At 40.9% G+C, this 14,868-nt stretch overlaps 1 protein-coding gene across 1 annotated transcript in view; it reads left to right on the forward strand.

Moving 5' to 3' along the window:
- Positions 1-14,868, forward strand: part of SYT11 (synaptotagmin 11) — a 117,823-nt gene that overhangs the window by 28,162 nt on the left and 74,793 nt on the right. The gene's annotated exons all lie outside the window — the stretch shown is intronic.

Genomic DNA, 14,868 nt, shown 5'->3' on the forward strand with positions numbered 1-14,868 from the left:
TCATGTATGTAAGCCTGCCATAGGGAGGTTTTATTTACACTACTGCCATGGAGGTTGAGGCCTGCACTTCCCCCGCAGGGGCTGTTTTTCAATTTTTCTACTTATTTACCCAGGTCCACGGGTGAGAGGGTTGGCTCCTTTTGGTTAACAACGCACTTCAGCCATTGGTTCCTTTCTGTTATCCATGTCAGTTTGCTCAAACACAATGTCACACGGAAAGTATTCCCTTTGCCTGTCGGGGACTGGAGAGCCACTGGGCAGGTGTATGGACATGCACAAACAGCCATCATTAAATTGTTTTCCAGCCGATTCTAGCATGGCAGTGCATGCATGAACATTCAAATGCATGCATAAACAGAGGCAGACCGCTTGAATGTTTTCATAAAAGTTTATTGCAAATACTTGCAAAGACACCCGCTTGCGGAATACAGGTGGCCTTCTTTGAAAGTTAAGACGTTGCAGAAACATTAAAGGGCACTTGCTTATGCATGTGGGAACCATTTTTAAATGTTTTAATGTAGGTATGACAAAAATACTAAAAATTGTCAAAGCCAATACGCTGGCAGCCAACGCTAAACCTATTGGCTTTGCCTATGCTTTTTTTTTTTTAACTTTCTCCTCTAAGCCTATATGTTAACCAATTCTCTACTGTATGTAGAAGGCAAAAGGTCACAAACCAATGAATGTCGTTTTAGGTAGAGGGTAAAATATAGCTGGAATGCAGATAGCTTGGCTAGACTTCTTCCTTCAAAATTATTTTTTTTTAAATTACAGAACCTTATTATTGCAAATAAGCAATCGCTAGCCATACCCAACGGATGCAGCACACCAGCGTTACAGTCGATTTTACATGGTGTGTCAGAGTACCCTCTGCTGGTCAAAGCATATTAACACTTTGCAACTTCTGTGAACTACTGCTCCGCACAAGGTTGTCAACCTATGCCATACATAAGAAAATTTAAATTTAGCAAACAGGGAGAAGCGTGAAAAAAGAGATAGAGTTATTTTTAAAGAGTACTCATTTTTCATATTTGCTCACATTTCTCCTTCTATTCTGTTGATGTTATTAATATTTAAATAGTAGTCTGTTTTTGTGCATGGCTTACTCTTGACTACAAGCAAGCAGCTGAAAATGGCATAACGTGCCCACTTCTCATCTTTTTTTCTGTGTCTAATTAGAAACCTGTTAAGTAGCTGTCAGGTCCCGAGCTCAGGGCGAAGATAGTAACATTGGGTTACCATATACGCTACCACAGTAGTTTAACCACAACAAGATTCCAAACACTCCACGGGCACTTTACTCGGTGCCTTACTTCCAAGGCCACTGGAATTATGCGACAGGGTTGCACCAAATTATGCAGTAGAGTTGGCTAAATTATGTTGCAATTAAAAGCAAATCAAACGACATGAAGTAGCACATTTTCTACAATTTTACTTCATTATTTTGTAATGTTTACATATGATAACACTGCTTGGGCAAAGATTTCACCTTATTAATAATACCAGTTTAACAACCAAATACAGAAATAAGCAAATGACAAATGACCATTTAACCTTTGAAAAGGACCTTCCACTGTGCACAAATACATATTGATACATCTTCAGACACTTTTGATCAGTGCTTAATTAGTAAATAAAAAAGTGCAGGTGCCCAAAGCCGTCCCCTGAAACATGCGGCTGCTGTAATTAAATGTCTGAGCAAAGAATACTGAGGCAGCATAATCCTAAAGCCATCTAGGGCCTCTTTAATCAATTTACAGGCCCTCCCTGCCCCATCAGCTCACTCTTGCAGTGTTCTGCTTTCTCCCTTTGTGACGCTTTTTGTTTTTCTCTTTCTTTTCCATACGTGTCTTTCGCTCTTAGTAAATACTTAAGGCAGACAAATAAGTGCCGGCCCTCAAAAATAAGTTCTGGTGCTCTGCACCGGAAACCACCAGCTCAAATTATGCACTGCTTTTGATCTGTGTGAGCTAGAAACAATTTGCTTTTGTTAAAATCTGCAGAATATGCAGCAGATTATGGGTTATATGGCAAATGCGGCACTTCCATAGTTAGGTGAAAAACTATGCAACTGCAGAAACGCGTAATTCCAGTGGCCTTGCATATTACACTCACATTATCTCTAAAATGAACACATGTGAAGCCTGGAGGTAGTGGAAAATGGGCCTGTGGTGGCCTGCCCATCAAGATTTTAGGGTAGTCTGATTAAGAACAAAAAGGAGGTTCCCTCAGTAAACTTTTATCTGGCAGTGCCTCGTGAGTTGCTTGCAGCATTTTGCTACAGTCAAGTGTGTCACCTGACATGTGCTTCGCCTCATCTTTGTTGTTTTCTACCTAGCCTGACTGTCTCCTGTATGAGTTCTTAGTCCTGGGTCAGCGCAGTTGAATTTTGTTATTGTTGTTTTGTCACTTGGTCCCTCAGTTGTATATCATCTGATGTCTGGGGTTTCCTGGGTCCTGTGCAAGATCCTGATGAGTTGTGCTACCTGCTCAAATTTCAATGGTAAATATTTTGTTTCCTCCAACAAACAGTATTTTTTTTGTAACATTACTGTGGTGCTTGTATCCTCCCAGCCACTTCCCTCACAAGGTGGAATGATGCACTGATTACCGTTCCCGTATCTTTTTCTACCTATTCCCCTGGTTTTCCCAATCTTTGACACAAGAGTGTTCCCACTTCACTCTGGGCTGAGCCATAGTTGGCTAGTTTACCAGATTCATGCATGATGTGCTGCTGGAATCCAGTTTTTAGGTCGAGCTCGCAAACACTGTTGTAAGTCTTGTGGGCTTTTAACCACGCTCACCTCACGCCCATCACTTTAACTTGTTCATGGGCATGCCTTTCAAAAAACAGTTATCATTGGTAAATGCTTTATGTTTGTCCCTCCTTGGAGCGGTTTTGTCACCGCCTTGGACACCGACCCTGTTACATGGATAATTGCATGTTTACCAATACGTTTGATTGATAGCGAACTTTTTTTCCTTCTGTGTCTCTCCTTTTTGCTCATGGCGGCCATGGTGCATGAATAGGCTAATTTATGTCCACTGTTTGACTTTTCATTTTCAATTTATTGGGCAAGGAAAGTCCAGTTAGGAATTTACAATGCCAATAGCTCTAACCTGAACAAACGTAAGACCCATGGCGTTGCAAATGGTTGTTTTCCTTTGAATTCTGAGACTTGTCATCCTGTTTTATAATGGAACATACACAACTGCAAGTCCCAGAATCAGCTGACAAACCCAGTTGTTTTTCTTTTCATTTCTCATGTTCACCTGTTTAGAGTGTAAGTAAACTCATCCTGCCTTGTTTTCATCATGATTTCAAGATGAGAGGAATCAGGTGTGAGGTTGCGACCAGCCAATCATGGCATTGGTGTTGGCATGTGGATCTGCCGCAGTGGATCCACATCTGTAGATATACATAAACGTTGTTGTTTAATAACTACAAGACTATTGTACAGATTTACACCAAATTACAAAAAGACATATTTTCGGACTAAGATCTAACCTCCTGCCAAATTTGGTGTCATTCCGTTCAGTGGTTTGGGAGGTAGTTGTGTCATGGCGAAAACGCATTTTGGGACCCCCCCCCACTTTTCCCCGGCCCCCGCTTGACAAATCATCGCAAACGTTTTGAAACAGCAACTGTTTGGCAAACTAGTTTTGAAAATGTGAGCATTCGTCAAACAGTGCCAAAGTTATTTGCAAAACAAAAAATGCTTTTTCTGTGGAAACTGGGTCCTAACTATTACTGCCCATATATGGAACAAACATGGGGAGCTAGGAATAGCAAATCTATACTTCCCTATATGCACTTACCTTTTGATATTTTATCCCTCAGTTTGGGAGGGATGTGGAATTCCTATAGCCTGACGCTGAGGACATATTGTTTGGGGACAAGGGCAACAAGTTTTCATGTTTTTTTGTCCTTGGGTAAGTAGGCCCAACCCCCTGCAGCACAATCCCTTTGGCTGCCAGTGTACAGAGAGGGGAACTGTCTGCAGTTGAGGTAATATGTGTGTCCATATGTTAATGCTGTTTGAACTTGTATTTATGGTTCATTAATGAAAAGCCTTTATTATTAGAGTGAGCACTGTAAATAAACGTTTTAAGGTCACACTGCACTACTGACTGTGGTTCCAGTAAAAAAGAAAATATATACACACATGTTTGAAAAGTTTAAAAATATGAGGTTGAGTATAATGATCCCGGAATGCTTTCTGATTAGATGCAAATGTTTGCAGAAGCTTATAAGCAAGACTATTGATTCTTTCCTTTCAAAATAAAATGTTCAGAAAAAAATGCAAGTAGGAAAAAAAGTTTGCTACAATTAAATTTTAGGTACTATTTCTTTGAAGCATTATTTTAGTAAAATGTGTTGATGCATACTAGTATTTCCCAAAAAATATTCCTAATGGAAAATAAGTATACACATTTTCAACAAGATTATGGGAAGCATGAAAATAAAAAAGCACTGGCAAAGCCAACCGATCTGACATTTGTTGTGAGTCTTTTTGTTTTGTCAATGTGTGTCTCATTTTGACTTGGCTTTTTTAACACTTTATTGTTGTGGGCGGTGCCAGACCTTCACATCGTAACAAACACTGGCAAAAGGCAAAAAAGCTTTTTGGTCTAAAAAAGACATGCCAGCAGTGGTGTAACAAAGGCCCCCGCAGCCCTTGGGGATGCGGGGGGAATCCTTGAGGGGGCCCCCTCAACGCAGCACCTGCCCTGAGTGAGTCTGGCAGGAGAGCCCCTTCCATGTTCTTTGCAGGGCAGCCCCCTCCAGTTTTGTTACGCCACTCATTCCCACTGTAGTTCCTGGCACTGAACAAAACTACTTTGTGTGCCAATATACTCCTTGTGAAGGAGCAGAATGCGATCTTCACAGTAAAGCCAGCTGCTAGATAGACAGAGAGAGAAACAGAAGTTTTAAAAAACAAAATGTCTTGGTTAACAGCAGACCCAATTAAGGACCCAATTCTTAAAGAAAGTCACAAAAATGCACCATGGTATATGTCTTTGAAGTAGTGGCTTTCATGAATTAACAAGAACTTACAGAAGTAGACCAGGAAATCATTCTCCTAGAAAATATTTGTGAACTGTATTTTAGCATCAGCAAATATGCATGTGTGGATTTGTGCATGCAAAAATCTATTGAGCACTTACAAGTTCACTTTGCCTCCAACCACTTTTTTCTCAACCCTGGAAGAACGTCTACTCCTGCCCTTGTCAGGAGTAAATTCCCAACCTTTCTCAGTATAGGAAAAGATTAGGGAAGAACTGGTGAAAATCCCTAAAACATGCAAATTAGTAGGTTTGTAGACTCAAAGGCATTCCAGCCCCTGGAACTATTGCTTACTGCTTCCTCCATGCCAAGTATGTAGATCTGCGGAAATGTGGCAAAATAAGGAAATTTCTACAGTAGGGATAGAAATTGCAACTATTCAAGACCTACTACAGTACTAGCCCTGGCATAATCAGAGAGGCTATTATCGAAGCTCTTATATAATTGTAATTTTAATAAATTCCACACCCCTTGACTCGGTATTCAGTAGTACAATGAATCCTGCCCCAGTTTGGAAATCAAGATGACACACATTAGGTATAAGTAACTCATTATTTCCCAGTTTTGTGTGGATTGTACTTTTATCCTTGTCAGGCAAGAAGGAATGATTTTGTACTGTTTTGTTTTGTCTTCAAATGAACCCATATGAATTGCAAGGTCTTACACCACATCCATACTAATGTGATTTTAATATCAACCTGCACAAATATTGTATTCATATGGACTACCAACTTGTCATCAAGGTATGTAGATGCAGAGTTAGGAACAGTAAATATATACTTCTCTATATACTTATCTTACTTTAAAGTTGGAACTCGCTACTGTGGCTACAATATTTTTGACAGTTGATATTAAAACCACATTATTGTCACATACAACCAAAGTGCCTCCAAAGTGCCTCATTTTTTCTCTTTCATGTGGATTTCACGTCGAGTAAAGAACTCTTCCTGCACTGTTTCACGAGGACTCAAGATAACCAGTATCAAGCGTAACCTATATTATTTAGCTTTTTCTGGATTTCAAGATGACTTGTGTGATGTATGAGTAAACCATCTTGCCTTCAATTTCCTGGAACTCTGCATGTCAAACTGGAGTAACTCATAATGTCTTACTTTTCTGCATCTCAAGTTAACCCATTATTCACCCTTAAGTATTTAGTCTGGTTCAAAGTTAACCCATGTCAATGTGACTCATCCTATCTTTTGTCTGGATCGTAGGTTAACCCATGTCAGATATCAATAACTCAAGCATACTTGTTTTACTTGAATCTAAAGTTCACCCATGTCAAGTATGAGAAACTCGTCCTATTGAATTTTGTCTGAAACTGAAATTAACCCAACATTGGGTGTAGCTCAACATCTCCTGGATCTATTTTAGAGCTGTAAGGTTTTGTGGTAAGAAACCACATAGGAGAGTTAGAAATCATACCTCATGGAGGAGACGGAAAACAGGGCTGTGGAGGCTTTAGTCATGGAGGATGATGGTTTTCAGAGTATGGTCTGAAACACACACCCCAGCCACCAGAGGACCGGTAGATGACTTTCAGGTCAGAGAGGGTAGAGCCTCAAAAAGAGGTAGTACACACAGAAGACTGGGTCCAACAACATTGATTGTTTCAACTCCTTCGCTTGAAGTTATAGTTCTCACCCATGATTCTGTTCCACCACCTTTGTTGATTTTTACCCTTTGTCTGTTCCCTCAGTCTCCCTTCTCCTGCTTCCTTGTCCTGACGCTTGTAATTTTTAGCCTGTCCTTGAGATTCAACTCAGCTACTGTTCTTGAACCTGCTGAAGTTATCTGCTGTGATTTGGCTGTGGCGATTAAGAACCTGCTGGCTGAGCTGGCTTCTGATATTTTTTGGTTTGGCGACTACTATTCTATCTTCCAATCTAGAGAATGCTACACATCTTGGTTTCTTGGGCAAATATCTGGGTGTGCCTGGAGGCTAGTTACAGTGACACCTTTTCTCACATCAAGTATTTTTGTACCTGTGAAACATCTTCTCCTGTTATACAATACTCACTGTCTTCTAATTTCTTCTCCATCAGTGAGTTGTACTGTGTCACTGAGAAGCAGTGCCTTCTTGTACCTCAGAGTTCATTCCGGGTTTTCGAACAATCATCCTGCTGGAAAACAGTGTCTTTCTATATTACTTTCTGGTCCCTCGCCCCAGTTTTTCTTGTTTCAAAACAGATGCTCTCCACTTTCCTGGACTGTGATACAAGAACTGCAATAAGGCAAGAAGGCAGGATTAACCCTGCTATCCATCGTGCTGCATTACAAGGGTTGTGCAAAATCTCAAATGATGTGACATCTTGTGTGAAGAAGTATGCAAAAAAGTGATAACACTAATGCCTAAATTAATCCCAACAAATGGTAATTACTAAAGACCACTTCCCAGTCCATTGTTATTTTGAACACCATGCCACCTCAGTTTGGAACCAGCCATATGCAAATCAGTTTTGACCCTGCTCCACTGGGAACAGTCCACCCCGAACTGCCAGGCCAGGTCCTCTCTGAACTGGAGCACAAACAACCCAGGGCCTATTTTCCGTTTATTAGGGCTCTTCACCCAGGTATGGTATGGTTCAAGTGGTACAGTGTGCATGGAACCCACATCTGGGCATACTCGTCTGGAGAGAACACACTGAAGTATATAAGTGATAGGTAGAATGCTTGAATTAATCTCTGCCACTGATAATTACTCGGGCCACATCCCAGTCCATTGTAATTTTGCACACCATGCCACCTCAGTTTAGACCCAGGCATATGCACATAAGCATTAGTACTGTTCTAATGGAAACACTCCGGCCAGAACTGCCAGGCCAGCCCCTGTCTGAACCGGGACATAAGCTTCTCTGATGAGCTCAACAAGTCTTCTTTCTTCTACAGTTCAGATTTTTTGCATGTTGGTGTAGACAGTTCATGAAGTCTTGATTTTCTAAACGTTAAGCTTCCATCCGCCAATTGTGAGTCGCTCGTCCAGTTCTTTTTTTTTCTCCGGATTTCAAGTCTGTGTGATTTTTCTTGTCACATTTTGACACATAGCGCTTCACTGTGTTTTTTTTTGCTTGCATTCGGAAAGTTGTAGTTTTATTTTTCCAATAAAAAATAAATGTTTTCATAAACAGAAAGCAGACGAACAACACGACCTATGAATTATTCACATTTGACATGGGCATCTTAAATCCGTGCCCCTGCCTTAGATGCCTAATAGTTATCTCATGCCAGATTGACTGACTAAAATTGCATTGCCCTCACTACCTCAAAAAAGTCTCTCGGATTAGACATCATTAGTTGAGAGACACCTCACTTACAACATGCATCTCCAAGCTGTTCTCAGCTCGTAGTTAAGCAAGTTATGACAGCTATTCTTCTAAGTGCCGGTGTGGTTGGGCAGAGTCAAGCAACTCTCAGGCTCACCAAACGCACCCATGCTTTAGAAATAATATCCTCCCCGCCACCAACCAAAAATATATGCAAGAGCCAAATATCTTTTAGGGGGTGATCACCATTGATGCTGAATGCCACCGCCTCATTCTGAAGCCATCTCATGCATCTGTGTTCCACCACCCGGCACTTCCTGTCTCTTTATATGACCCTTGCAGGTTATTTTCATTACCTGCACTCTCCATTTGTCATTGTCAGCCTATATGTCTTTCTCCTTTCCCCTTCCGCCTTTCTCTCTCTTCGTCTGGAGTACAATTTGAAGATGAAAAATAAGTCCTTGCCCCCAAAAATGAGTGCTGGTGCACACCCCCTGCACTAATTAATCATTAGCCACACACCGATCCGGTCGGTCACTGCTCCTGGCATCAGCCGAATGTGTGACCAGCTCTGTCCATGCCCCACCAGCCTGCCAAAAGTAGACTAGGTCACTCCCACTCACTGGCAAAGAAATGCAATAACACTTCAAAAATCCCGCACACCGCTTAAGGCAGAAACATTGAGGGCTTAAAATCTGAAACTTTAACAGGCCTTTTTTTATGATTTCCGCGTATGAAATTAAATATTCGCCCATCCTCTGTTTTATGTCTTAGTGTCCCAGGTGCTGCATAACATTTTATGTGATGTCTCCTACGTAAAAGCCCAGTGCCACTGTTACGCCATCTGCTAGCACAGTGCATTAACTCTCCTCTGATGTATGGCTGCCCGAGGCTTGTTCCATCCAGCTCGCATGCATAATGCAAGCTATCAAGTCGCCTTACATTAATAATATTAACCAGACCTTTTACGCAGGAACGTGTGCTGCTTTAACAGCGCAGAATGAGAGTGTCATTGCTAGTAAGTGCGGGGATGTATTTAGTAGATTTCTCAAAACTGAAAAGGTACCAGTACCTCTTTATTACCTCATGTGGTGGGAGGTAATTGCGTTTGGGGCAAATACAGTACTGAGATGAAGCAGGGTGTATGGCAGTGGTTTTCAAATATGTTCATGTCTGACCCTCCTGTATTAAAACCAATATTGGCCAAGCCTCCCCAAATGGCTGTGCACGCTGAAAGTTTGAATGGAGCACAGTAAACTCTGATGGCGAGGTGTATTTTCTAATCAGTGAAATTTATTTGGGTCAATACTGAAAGTTAGCAAAGCAATATGATATTCATTGATGTTTGTCCTTCCCTTGCTTTTCACTTGCACACTGTAGATAGTTATCTGCCCGTTTATTGTCAGTTTCTCAATCCTGTACAGTCTCCTTTTGATCACAGTACATGGGGTGTAGGGCGAAGCAACCAAATAGATATGGGTTGCCTGAATCCTAAAAAGCACTTTAATGGAGACTATACTTCTGCATAGTCTCATTTTGAAGGTAAAAAATAAACAATCCACCATCTTTTACTTCATATCGATATTTGCCCTCACAACCATTTTCGACATCTTAACCAGCTTTCACTCAAATTTTCTGTACGTGCAAATCTGTGCTGGCATGCACGATTGTAAACGGCAGCCTGCCTCCACTCAATCACTTAATTTCATGTAGCCAAGTTAGCTTTTGTATTCATCAACATTAATAATTAGCACAAGGAAGAATAAGAGTTGGAACTCCCTGCCCAAATGATCAACCTTACAAATCTAAATTCTAAGAGTGATAATAGTTCAGAAAGACATGAGATGAAGCCCAAATGATTATGGTATATATCTCAGACAAAGACACTCCCTGAATCTCTCTCCATGAAGCTTCCAAACCTCAACTTGATCTACCCCGAATGCCCTCTTGGAGAGGAGTTCCTGGCAGGGAGTACACAAAAGAAATTGTAGCATGATTCCACCTACTAATAGATATAGACATAGCTTTACAGCCCCAACTCATCACTCAACAGTAACAAAAAAATGTTCAGACTAACAAAAAGATCTGGAAGGGTACAAATCAATCGTCATTGCTCTTCTAAAATCAAAAGTGTGTCTTGGGAGACAGGAAATAGAAAGAACACATGTACCATTACTTCCTGATCCTGTATGCCACTGAAGCAAACTTAGGAAGAAATGTAGGTTCAGATTTCAAAATTCTCCCCATCATCTAAAATTCTGATAAAGGAATATCTGCACTTTTGCTCCAAGGTCTTCAGTTCTACTAGTAGAAGGCAGTGCCAACAGAAAAACAAACATAATGGACAAATACTTCAGATCTATAGACTCAAGATGCTCAAACGAAAAACCCTAAAGAAAATGTATAACTACAGATAAATCCGGGGGGGGGGGAATGGATGATTCACAGGATAACTGCGAATTTCTGAAGGCAAGGAAGTCATCTTTACCAAGACCTTGCCAAGGTTCCACAAGATTCATTGATTGACAGGGGAGAACCTAGCTCTGTAAGGCTAAAGGGGAGTACCATAATCACTTCCCCAGTCTTCTCCCGTATTCAAAGAAGTAACAGAGGTGTAAGAAAAAAGGGGGAAAAGCATGAGGAAGAGGATGTGACCGAGATGTAGATGGAGCCCCCGTCTTCCTAAACCTGGGATCAGGAAATGAAGATCAAAATCTAAAGAGTCGTGCATTCTCTTGGGAAGCAAACTGATCCAAAAATGATCTCCAGAATTTCTGTAAAATGGCCCTGGAAATACCTGTACAGAGGAACCAATACTAGACAATGGCAGTATTCTGCTCAAAAAGTCTTCATGAATTTTGTCCTGAGTCCTAATGTGGGAAGCCCTCTGTGATAACAGATGGGGTTCCACCTGAGACCTAATGCGTATATACTAAACTGAGAGGCCCGAACCAAGTCTTGCACTGTCAGTGTATATGTGGCACTGTTACTGAACTGCCTGTTAATACTAGGATATGATTTCTTTCCATATTACACTGAAAATGGCAGCAAATTCAAACAACTGAAGAAAGAAAAAGTTCCCTCCAGTTTGAAGAGCACTGACTTTCCATTCCATCTGTTATGCGGAGACAAGACATGCAGTGTAGCTGCCCCTAACAAGTGGGATTATTATTTGAGATAGATGACTACCAACCTCACGAAATAATCACAGCCCTTGTCAGGGTGAATCCTTAAAGTCACTAAAATAACCAGAGCTATGGGCTATGGCACAGACCACACACACAAGGCAGTATGTAAAGTAGATAGAGTAAAGTTTGATAAACAGGATGACACTAAAATAATGAAAATCTAATAACGGGGAACCAAAGATATGAATCTTTACATTTTTAAATAGACATTGCTTCCAAAAGCACAATGTGCCAGTGTTAGTCAGTGGCTACATTATAGAGGGGCACATGGGCAGGTCCATCCTTCAGGGCTCCTCTCAGGTCACAGAGAGCAGGTCCAGTACTCTTCTCATCTTCCGAGGGTCCAGAAAGTGTTCTGAAGTAGGTACCTGGAGGTGCTACATTCATGCTCACCACAAACTAGTGGGTGGAGGTGAATCCTGGCCCCTCCCTGACCACTCAGCTAAAAGTTCCCAGGCCCTAGCCTACCTACTTTTGCAACAGGTCCTATTTGCCTTACTGCAAACAGGCCCAAAATTGAATGTATCATGGCAAATCCAAGATAGCAAAAGTCTTCAGTCACCCTCAACTTGTGCTCTGAAGGCTGGGTTGTGTGTTGGGAATGTACTATGGCAACCCTAGTTTCCTCACTTATCTAATACTAAAGTCCAGTTTGAAGCAGGCACTGTGCTCACAACAAACCGTGAGACAGAAGTCTGGTAGGACAAAAGCAGGGTCTTCCAGCAACCAGACAGGGGATCCACAAGAATTATCTTGGTATCTTTCTCTCTCTTTCAAGTACACCCCAGATATTACATGTGGCTCAACAGGCATGTGAAGCAGGATTTGACACTAGAGTCAAAAGGATGCCCACAGCCCCCACCCTGTATATTCTTTGGAATTCAGATAATTGTCTATCCGTTTCCACTTCTTAGATATAATATTAGTATTGTAATTTTTACTTTGGTTTTCTACATAGGACAGCTAGGCCTATCATAGTGAAAAATAGCTTTTAGGTTCTTGTCAATGTATGGACATGGTAATGTTAATTTTCTACATGTCCTACTTTTAAATACTATGACCATACCTTGTGGACTACAAGGTTTACAAAGGATTCACTAAAATTCAAAAGGGAGGTTTTAAACCTGTCAAAACGCATTATTTTAACATATCACACTGCACATTTCAACTGCATGAGTCAGTATAAAATGGTAGGCCTGATACCATGTTTTCCTTTTCACACTAGTGGGTGGCACAATAAGTGCTACTGTCCATGGGTGTCATTAAACGTTCAGTTCCGGGGACACTTTAAAAAATATATTCTCTGGACATACTGGCAGGATAAGTATACCAGTTAGGAATATGCCAATTCAACTACCTTTAAATTGGGAGCACAGGCCATTTATTACTGATTATCAGGGAAAGGTGCACAGACTTCTAATGCCAGCAAACAAAATTGGTGCATAGGTGGATTTCCTACTCTGCTCAAACTACTGATTTGGCATCTAACATAACCACAAGAAAAGATTGTACCTGAAATGGAAGTCCACTGGCTGGAGACTCCAGCTTCAACCACTTAGAAGTAGATGACAAAGAAAGACATTCCTTGGGATACATTTTTGAAGTCTTAAGGAACGGGATTCCAGTTCTGAACTGGATATAGAAACAGAGGATGAATATGCCACTGTGCCCAGGGGAAATAGGAAACGCACAACACCTTTTGCCTTTATCAAAAGATGTGCTTTTGCTTGTTGACAAGATAATAAAGATGATAGTCAGTATCAATCTTTCTATTTTTCCTGCGTGTAAAAATAACATTTCCATAGCTGTTGAAAAATGTGCGTTGATAAACATCCTGGTTTATAAAGGCAAAATCAGAATTGCTTTTTATTTTATAATTGTTTAAAATCATTACAATATTTTGTAAACATTCCCATCATTCCCCATTAGGCTACTTGCACTATAAATGCACGTGAGCAAAGAAGATGCACTTTAAAATGACTTTGTAAAAGAAACTTAAAATACTCATGTTCTGTGAAGGTAAATACTGACATAATGGAAGATTTAGAAGGAGTGTACTTTATGTCAGACAAGACTGCAGATAGTCCAGATCCATAATTGCAACCTCTGTCAAGGGATCTTGAAGCAACTAGTCATCTAGGTACGAAACACATCATCCGAGTAGATGCAGCAGGGTCACAGTACGATTCATCATCCTGGTAAATACTATTAGGGTAGATCGTAGTCGAAAGGGCAGCGTGCTGAACTGAAAGTGTTTCCCTGAAATGCAGAACTGAAGAAATGTCTGATGACAAACTGCATGCAACTGGACTGTGCAATCAGATCTACTATTTTCGTGAGGGCTTCCTTCAGAAAATAACATTAATTTTCCTCTGCAGAGTTTCTGTCTTGAATGGGATGTTCTGCATCCAGTTGTTGATCCCTATGAGGTTATCAATCTGAGCAACCAGTCTTCTCTATATTCATAATGGCATCAAGCCTGGACTTAAGTCTAAATATGCTGATATAGCCTTGATCCTTCAATTCTCTAAAGATAATTTCTGCACATTGTGATGTAAAGGAAGACCCAAAAGAGGAGCACACTGAAATTGCTGTAACACAAGTTCAGAAGATGTACCTGCAGCTTCCAAAATAGGGAATCCTACATTTCTAAGAATCCTCATAAAGATTTCAGGTTAGAACAACCAGAAGAGAATGGCTCAGAAGGTGAACCTTTTTCTGGATCAGTCTTGAAAGAGGAGGCACATGCATCTGAGTTACAGCTGTACTCTCATTAATCATTCTTTGTTAGCTAGATCCACCTGAGAACACCCATTATACCTACTTGCATGATTTATGGAAGGCAAAGGAGATGGAGAAACTGAATAAGAGGAATATGTAAAATGGTGCCTCATTCTGGTGCTTTGACCCTAGAGGCAATTCTGCGTCAAAATCAACTTAAACAGCACTGACACAGATAATGATGACTTACCTGCAGTGCACAATCTTCTCCAGTTGGGTTTCCAGTCAGGAAATGCAAGTAAGCCAAATTACAAGCTTCTGCAGAACTGCTACGTGCACATTCATGTTGTAAATAAATATTGGAGCCAAAGTTTACCACTATCTCTATCTTTCCACTTCAAGCATAAGCCATAGTCTTACTGTGAAATACATACCTAATAGGTATACCACTGCTGACTTTTCCTTCTTGTATACAGAAAAGGATCAGCACAAACCTCGCATGAGAGTCACTCATTGCGCAAGCTACAACCGGAGGATGATGGGTCTGAGGTCAGAGACCCGAGTCCTGTAGGGACCCTACAGTTTCAAAGTTCCTGTCTCAGTCTGAGATCAGAGACAAAAAACA

Source organism: Pleurodeles waltl, chromosome 12, assembly GCF_031143425.1.
Source record: "Pleurodeles waltl isolate 20211129_DDA chromosome 12, aPleWal1.hap1.20221129, whole genome shotgun sequence".
In the NCBI taxonomy this organism is placed as follows: Eukaryota; Metazoa; Chordata; class Amphibia; order Caudata; family Salamandridae; genus Pleurodeles; species Pleurodeles waltl.